This window comes from Zingiber officinale, chromosome 8B (assembly GCF_018446385.1).
Source record: "Zingiber officinale cultivar Zhangliang chromosome 8B, Zo_v1.1, whole genome shotgun sequence".
NCBI lineage: Eukaryota > Viridiplantae > Streptophyta > Magnoliopsida > Zingiberales > Zingiberaceae > Zingiber > Zingiber officinale.
The window spans coordinates 88,374,827-88,383,182 of NC_056001.1; the positions used below are offsets into that span (position 1 = coordinate 88,374,827).

Here is an 8,356-nt window from a genome sequence, read left to right on the forward strand (position 1 = left end):
GTGACTTCTTCAAGAGAAAATGATGGTTCTGGCTCTGGCTTAGGTGCTAGTATAACTAAAGGTAGTGATTCTTGGGGTTCTTCCATCTATGCACAAGTCCCTACACATTGATCTACAACATGTTTAATTCTTGTAACTCTCATAATATCAAGGGGTTGTGGGAATAGAGGAAGTGATTCTTGAGATACTACTTGCAGAATACAACTCCCTACACTTTATTCCAAAACATTAACATCATCATATACAGTGTTGAATAATAGACTAAGATCAATATCATCTATAGGAGACTCAACAACAAGAGTATTGACAACTTCATTTGCAATTTTAAATTAATCAACCTCAACACAACCATCATCTAAAAATTCTATTTCACTATAGTAACTAATAACCCTAATAGGTAGATCTGAAAATTTACTATCCACTACATTATCATTACAATCATCATCTAAAGAGTTTTCATCTTTATATATATCAAGGAATCTGCACTCAACTATATTAGTATCATAGAATTTGCCAAAATCTTTATCATTATTGGCCCCCACTAGCTTTTGTAGAAAAGGAATCCTTAGTGGAGGTCTTGGGAAGAATTGTTATTTCTTTTCCCCAAATTCTTTTTGAGGTTGTGATGAAGGCCCAATTTTATTGTCTAGTGTTTGTGTGATCAACCGTTAAGGGAAAGGTACCCATGACTATAGACACATGGAATTATGTTTTTGCAGTTCTCTTTTGTTTTTCTTCTCATTTCTATACAGATCTTTCTCTAGAAGTTCTTCAAGATTATTGACATTTCTCAACTTGATAACATTACATTATGCACTAGACTTTTTTGTTCTTTTTGACCCCCCTCATTCTACGATTTGATGTAGTTTCTATGATTTGATGAAGTTTCCTCACTGTTCATTGGCGGTTGTAACAACTTTTGTTTGACAATTTCCATTGCATTCTTGGTTTGCACTTCAAGAATTATTAGGGGAGATTCCATCCAATTTTTATCTGACCATTCTTGGAGATTCAATGTCACTTGATCAATTAATGTGCATGATTCATCCAAGATTTTACACATCAAAGAACCTCCAACAAATGAATCCAATAGTCGCTTATCCGAGATGAGAATCTCAATGTAGAATTTATGCACTGTCAATCATCTTTCCCAAACCATGATGAGGACATTGTCTTAATAAACCTTTGAATTTGTTCATGCTTCAAATAGTGATTCTCCATATGCTTGAGAAAAATTTATGATGAAATTCTTTATGTGCACCGTTCTTCTTTATGTGCTCCAATTGTTTCCAATTTATAATACTTTGAGGATGGAGAGAATAAAACCAAGTTATTGCTTTATCTTTGATGCTAAAGGGAAATGTCATCAACCGGATGGCATTCGCTGATACTCCTTCACATTTCACCATGTTGCAATATTTATGAAATACCTCATGGTGTAAGTATGGGTTTTCTGAAATTTCTCCTCCAAATTTATGACCATGTATTATGAAAATTAATGTCGGGTTTAGTTGGAAACTTGCTGCTTCAATTTGAGGATCCACAATGGGAGACATTTTTCTTGCAGAAAAGGATGTGATAAAGTCTCTTAAAGGTTTTCTTGACATGTTAGTGCTCATGATATCTAAAAAAAATTATAAGGAAAAATAAAAAATACATAATTAAAGACAAGAAAGAAAATACATAATGAAAAATAAAAAAGAAAAAGAAAAATATCTAGAGTAACTTAAATGCTAATTAACTAATGTTAATCAGAAACAGACCCAGCAACAACTCCAAAAACTTGCTATGAAGCCGCGAGTACATGACCACTTCATCAGCAATATAAAGATATTGAACTATAGGGATTGTTGATTAAGCACTAATTGATTTCACAAAGAAAGTTATCTAGATGATCGAGAGGTCGGTTGAGAGCTTATGAACTAGAAAGAGGAGAGAGAGAGAGATGATCTTGAGAGGGGATGAGCTTAAGGAGATGGTTTCTAGAATTTTAGTTTCATTATGATGCTAATTAATATCCCTAGTGCATGTTTAATTTATTACCCTTTGCGTTTATAATCATGTAGGGATTCTATCCTAATTACCAATAAGCTACAATAATTCCAACATTATTTAGTAAAGGAGTAATCATAGAAAGATCGGTTAAAGGTATACCCTCTATCACTAAGAGCCATCCGGTCATATAATTGCTAGAGTTATCTCAGTTACTTCCTAACGAGGATTAAAGGCTACACTAGAGTGTTTACACCATTCTCATTCAATGTTACTAAGTAGAAGAGGTAACATAAAAATTCTGGTTACAGGGATACCCGAGGGTCCCTCGGTCATACAATCGCTATATTATACAAGTCACTTTTTGACATTAAATTAGTGTAAACCAAGCTCTTAGGTAGCTAATCTCCCAATTCAAGGTAATACTCCAAAGAATCTAGTTAAAGGGATACCTTCTGTCACCAGTCCCTCGGGCATATAATCTAAAGTATCGCTACATGGTGACTAATCCCTCATATCTACATGTTTACACCATTCACACATTTCATCAAATACTTTCAAGGCACAAAATATATAGAACATAATATAAACACTTCATTGAACAAGGAAATGACATATACACAGTTCATATATTAATCAAAATATTAAAACTACTCTGTACATCCTAGAAAGGGGAGGATCTACTCTATTACAAGAGAATACAACCAATAGACGAAGAAAGTAGTAAACTGTGACTCAATATATGGAAACAGAGAGAAGAGAGTGCCTATCCTTGAAGCTCGATGTCTTTGGAGGTGTTCCATTGCTCTAGAGGTGGACGAATCATGAAGAAGAAGAGCTATAGGATTTTTTCCCTAAGAGAAAAACCTTTACTCAAGGAGAGGGGTGAAACCCTGAACCAAAGATGAGTGAAAAGGATAGAAAATCTCATTTTATAGCAGGGGCACAACCCCCTTATTTTCTTTGCCACATGGTCGTGCCTCAAGGCATGATCGTGGCATGTGTACCATGGCCTAGGGTAGGAACGACCGTGCCTCAGGGCACTGCCTGCCCATGGACTTCTCTAGAAGATGAGACACAACCGAGCGATATGTATTGTTGGGAAGAGAGGCATGATCATGCCTAAGGGTATGGCTAGGCCATGGGTCTTGGCTGGAGTGGGACACGGTTGTGCCTTAAGGTATGACTTGCCCGTGTGGTCTTTCTAAGGGTGGCTCTCGGGGAGGCACACGACCATGCAAGGAGGCATGACCTGCGTTGATGATTTGGTCCAATGGCCAATTTGCTCCATTTTGCTCCAAAATATGTCTTGTCAATCAAAACAAACAAAGAACAGATCTCTAAATAAAAAGTAGTAGAAGCATGGTAATATAATAAAATAGGGTACAATAAATATAAATTATATTCAAGAAATGCAAGTAGATGTACGTCAAACAATACCTAAAAACATATATAATCTACGCACATCACTTATTTAAAGAATAATTATCTATTAACACAACTTCCACCCATATGAATTCTGACAGTTTAGAACTCAATAGAAGAGTATTCATCATCTTCTTTAGAGTGTGATTCTTTTGCTCAGCAACTCCATTTTGTTGAGGAGAATAAGAAGTTGTTGTTTCATGTTTCATCCCATGTTCAGTATATAACTCAACAAATGGTTATACATATTCACTGTCTCAGTCATTTCGAACCACCTTAATCTTTATATTAAGTTATTTTCTATAAGGATCTAGAGCGCTAATTACGCGAAAAGCATAGCGAAAAATAAACTAGATCCTCTCCAGAAGATCCATGCAAAGGATAAAACATATACTAAATTTGTTAAAAGGGAGTTATACATTTGTCGCGTGCACACAAACTCCCGACAGCTAGGATCTCAGCACGATCAAGCATCCATGCCTCTTTCGGTATTCACACAAACAAGCTTCTCATCCATCTCACAAACTCAGGAAGTGGAGAAGAAAACCAACCAAGGTTGTGCTAGAAACCACAAGGAAGGTCTCGATGGAGGAAAGAAGAAGAGAAGATCACAAATGAACACACACTTTTTCAATGGCTGAAAATACCCTTTTGTACTCTTATGGAATATCAAAAGTCCTTTGATCTTTTATCTTCCTTCATGAATTGACTCTTAGTTATCTTTCATGAAGAGACTTTTTATCTTCCACGAAGAGCCTTTTAGTCTTCTTCTTTTACATGATCAAATCATGTAAAAGACCTTTCCTCTTCCTTGGTGAATTCAAGTTCACCCAATGAGTAACTCATTGACCCTCATCAATCTAAATTGACTTCATGAGTCTAATTCGAATTGGACTCAATCCAATAATTAGATCTAATTGAGTCTAACTCAATAAGTCTAATTCGGATTAGACTTAATCCAATGATCCATCATATGAACCCATCTCCAAATCAATTTGTTCTTTGTATGTGACCCAATAGGTTCTTGTAACGTTAGTAATGTATCTAAATAAACATTTTAGATGCATAAACAATGAGTGACATCTAGTAAGGTATCATTGCTATCCAAGTGACGAGAATGTCGAGATCAGACTTAATCTTTTCGTGACTATTATCTTGTATGACTCAATCCCTCTATTCTTGATATCTAGATTAATCAATGAGGCATATACCATGTCATCCTCTTATCAATTTTTGTATTTTTTGATCTCTAAGTAGCCACACTCATACACATAAGCTCAATATCTCATATTGACTCATTTGATTATGACCATGCATTTTTGTGTCCTACTAATTAAGGGGTCCACAAATATCACTTATGTCATATGGAAGGGATATATCCCATCTACATCATTCACATCCCTCCCTATAACTCATTGCATACTCAATGATCGATTTTATAGTTCACTCTGTTACAGTTGATGTTTGACGATACCAAAGTGCACAACTCCTTATGTAGAGAACTGCAGTGACTTCAAGTCTAAGGACTATTCATATCAATAGTCATATGAGAATGTTTATGTCACTCATATAATGATCCATGAAACATTTTCATGGCGGATCATTTAGTACATATTCTCTAATATATACCCATGTGTCAACCTGATATCTCATATCCATGACTTATGAGATTAAGTCAATCATTGACCTACATGCTATTTTTAATGCATTAATATTATCCTTGTATATTAATATTTGACTAGGAATAGTTAAGAGTAGAGTCTATATGTATTATAGGCTCTCACTATCAATTCAACCAATTGATATGTTGTAGACTAGAATTTACTATCCTAGGATATTATTATACTTATTCATTCGACACTGAAATAAATATAATAACCAACTTTACCTTTTATCAATAAAATAAAATATAATACAATAACGCTCTATCAATCATCTCATAATTAGTACTAAGGCTAATACTAACATTTTCAACTCCATTCTTATAGAAAATAATTTTTTCTATACACTACAAAAATACTACCACTTAGGGACAAAATTTGCAACAAATTTTAGAAAAAAATTCGTTGAAAATTAGATTTGGGACGAAAATTGTGACAAAAAACATTCGTTGGAAATCTGGTGTCCCAAAAATTTGCGACGAAAAATTATAATTTCGTTGGAAATTTTGCAAAGAAAATAATATTCGTTGCAAAATTCGTTGGAAACTTTGCGACAAAACCAAAATTCGTTGCAAAATTCGTTGGAAATATTGCAACGAAAATAAATATTTCTTAGAAATGTCAGCAGGAAAAATCTCCGACGAACCCCAAATTTGTCCCGAATTAGCAACGAAAAATGTATTCGTTGCAAACAGATTTGCGACGAATAATTATTTGTTAGAAAAGTTACAAAATACAATATTACCAACGAAAATAGAAATTCGTTGGAAATTTCCATCGAATATGAATTTTGTTGGAAATTTCCAACGAATATGAATTTCATTGGAAAGTTCCAACAAAAATATGAATTCGTTGGAGATTTCCAACGAATTTATATTTCGTTGGAAGTTTCCAACGAAATAGAAATTCGTTGGAAATTCCCAACGAATATGAATTTTGTTGGAAATCTCCAACGAAATAGAAATTCGTTGGAAATTTCCAACGAATATGAATTTTGTTGGAAGTTTCCAACGAAATATAAATTCGTTGGAAATTTCCAACGAATCCAGATTTTCGTTGGAAATTTCAAACAAAATTCATATTCGTTGGAAATTTCCAATGAAAAGGCATTTTTGTTGCAGTATTCTGATAAAATACGATATTTCCAACGAATCCAAATTCGTTGCAAAATTCATCCCAAAATTAAAAAAAATATCCAGCCCCGTCTTATTTCAATATTTTTTCCTATTACAATTTTTTTCAAACAGATTCAACATATATATAATACACCACTAAACACAATAGCACAAATATAAACCAAAAATCAACTAACATATTAGTGTACAACAAAATAAATACAAACATCGATAATATAAATCCAAACACATGCACTATTAAAACATGTTCCATATACAACTTAAACTAAGAGCATAAAACTAATAATACAACACATCATCATCCAACAATACAAACTACAACAATATACAGCTACAACTAACACCCTAAACCAAACACTGCAATAAAGTTACAACAAAAATATCATAGTATCCAAATTCCAATATCATACAAGAACATGAAAAAGATAGAGTAGAAGATAATCTTATGGAGATCCTTCTCAGTCCAAATCCTTCTTCTACCTACATCAAAAGATAAACAAAGAAAAAGAAAATATTATAAACCAACACAAAAGTAAATAGGTAAAGACTTACATATTTTTACGTCAATACCACCATGAGATATATAAATTTAACCATGAGATATTATATAGACAACTAATTAAACTATGAATTTTATAAATTTACAGATTAAAATTAAATATAAAAAACCTTATCGTACATGTTAAAAATCAAAGTTGTCGTCGTCCTCCTCGTCCTCATCCTCGTCCTCGTCCTCGTCCTCATCATCATCATCATCATCATCATCAACCTCATGAAATTCACTAGCATCCACATTTATCACTACTCCGCTGGGATCTCGTAATGTTGGAATAATATATTCCTCGGTCTGAAATGTATTTACAACCTCCTCTTGTTGATATGCAATGTCTTCCCAATGTTCCTCTATTTTTTTCCGTGCTTTAGTTTTACAAACAGCCCACCAATCAATTTTATCACGTTTCAAGCTAGGATATGTGTTGGACCCCGTGGTAGTTTTGATGTGATCAACCAAGTTAGTTAGGTCCTGCTGTGTTTGATCCCTGTGTCTGAGTGTGCAGGAGCTTAGGAACACAGGAAGTCGAGCGGAAGACGCAGCTAGCGAGAAGGACGGCACGGGAAGGGAGCTGACGGGCTCAGTGCGTCCGAAGGACGAGAAAGCTGCGGAAGAGTTCTCCGGTGGGCGTGAAGAGCGTGCGCGGCGTTCGAGGGACGTTAATCTGGGACAGAAGGCTGCTCGAGGAGAAGGCCGGGAATTGGGTTCGGGTGAGCCCTATTCCGGTTGGCCGCAATCACCCAAAAGAACGGAGCTTCGGAAGCCAAAGCGAAGAAGAAAAGGAGTCAAAAGAGGCTGGAAATTACTGTAGAAGGAAGTTACTGTAGCTTGAAGGCGCCTTAAACAAGCTAGAAGGCGCCCTTGAAGGCGCCTTCAATAGGTCAGTTTTGACCGTTTGCGTGCGGATAAAGTTTTATCCGCTGACCGAGCTGGTGGCGCCTTGAACCTTGTTAAAGGCGCCTTGGACCCTCGGGATAGACTTTCCAGGAGCTATAAAAAGGCCCCTGGAGCTAGGAATTCATCATTCATTCAAGCTTTCAATTCCTAGCAACTTGTGAGTTCATTAAGTGTGTAAAAAGGCTTCTCCGCCTACAGTGAAGGAGATTCTGCTAGTGCGATCTTCGATTGTCCTGGATTAACAACCTCCTTGGTTGTAACCAGGTTAAACCTCAGTCTCCCGTTTTATTTCTGTCTTTAATTTTATATAGTTGCTAGTTATTTTTATTGGTGCACTTATTTCTGAGTTGAAATCCGAGGAGGGTATTTTTATTTTTGTTTTCACCAATTCACCCCCCTCTTGCCGGTCTCCGCTGCACCAACAAGTGGTATCAGAGCCTGATCACCTCAGAAGGACTAACCGCCAACTGAAGCACTACGATCAAGATGATGGCCGGAGCGAACATCCATCCCCCGAAGTTCGACGGAGACTTCGCCACATGGAAGCGCAAAATGGAGGTATTTTTTAAAATGGATTTTGATATTCTTATTACAATGAAATATGGTTTTGCAGCACCGAAAGACAAAGAAGAAAACACATGGAGCAAGAAGGAGCAAGCCGATTTCGTCGCCAACGGAAAGGCGGAGTTCCA

At 35.8% G+C, this 8,356-nt stretch overlaps 1 non-coding gene across 1 annotated transcript; it reads left to right on the forward strand.

The window, feature by feature from the left end:
* Window positions 1–1,152: 1,152 nt before the first annotated feature.
* On the forward strand, window positions 1,153–1,259 carry LOC122018274. Its single transcript, XR_006121699.1, has one exon. It is a non-coding gene; the product is annotated as a small nucleolar RNA R71 (small nucleolar RNA).
* Window positions 1,260–8,356: the final 7,097 nt, after the last annotated feature.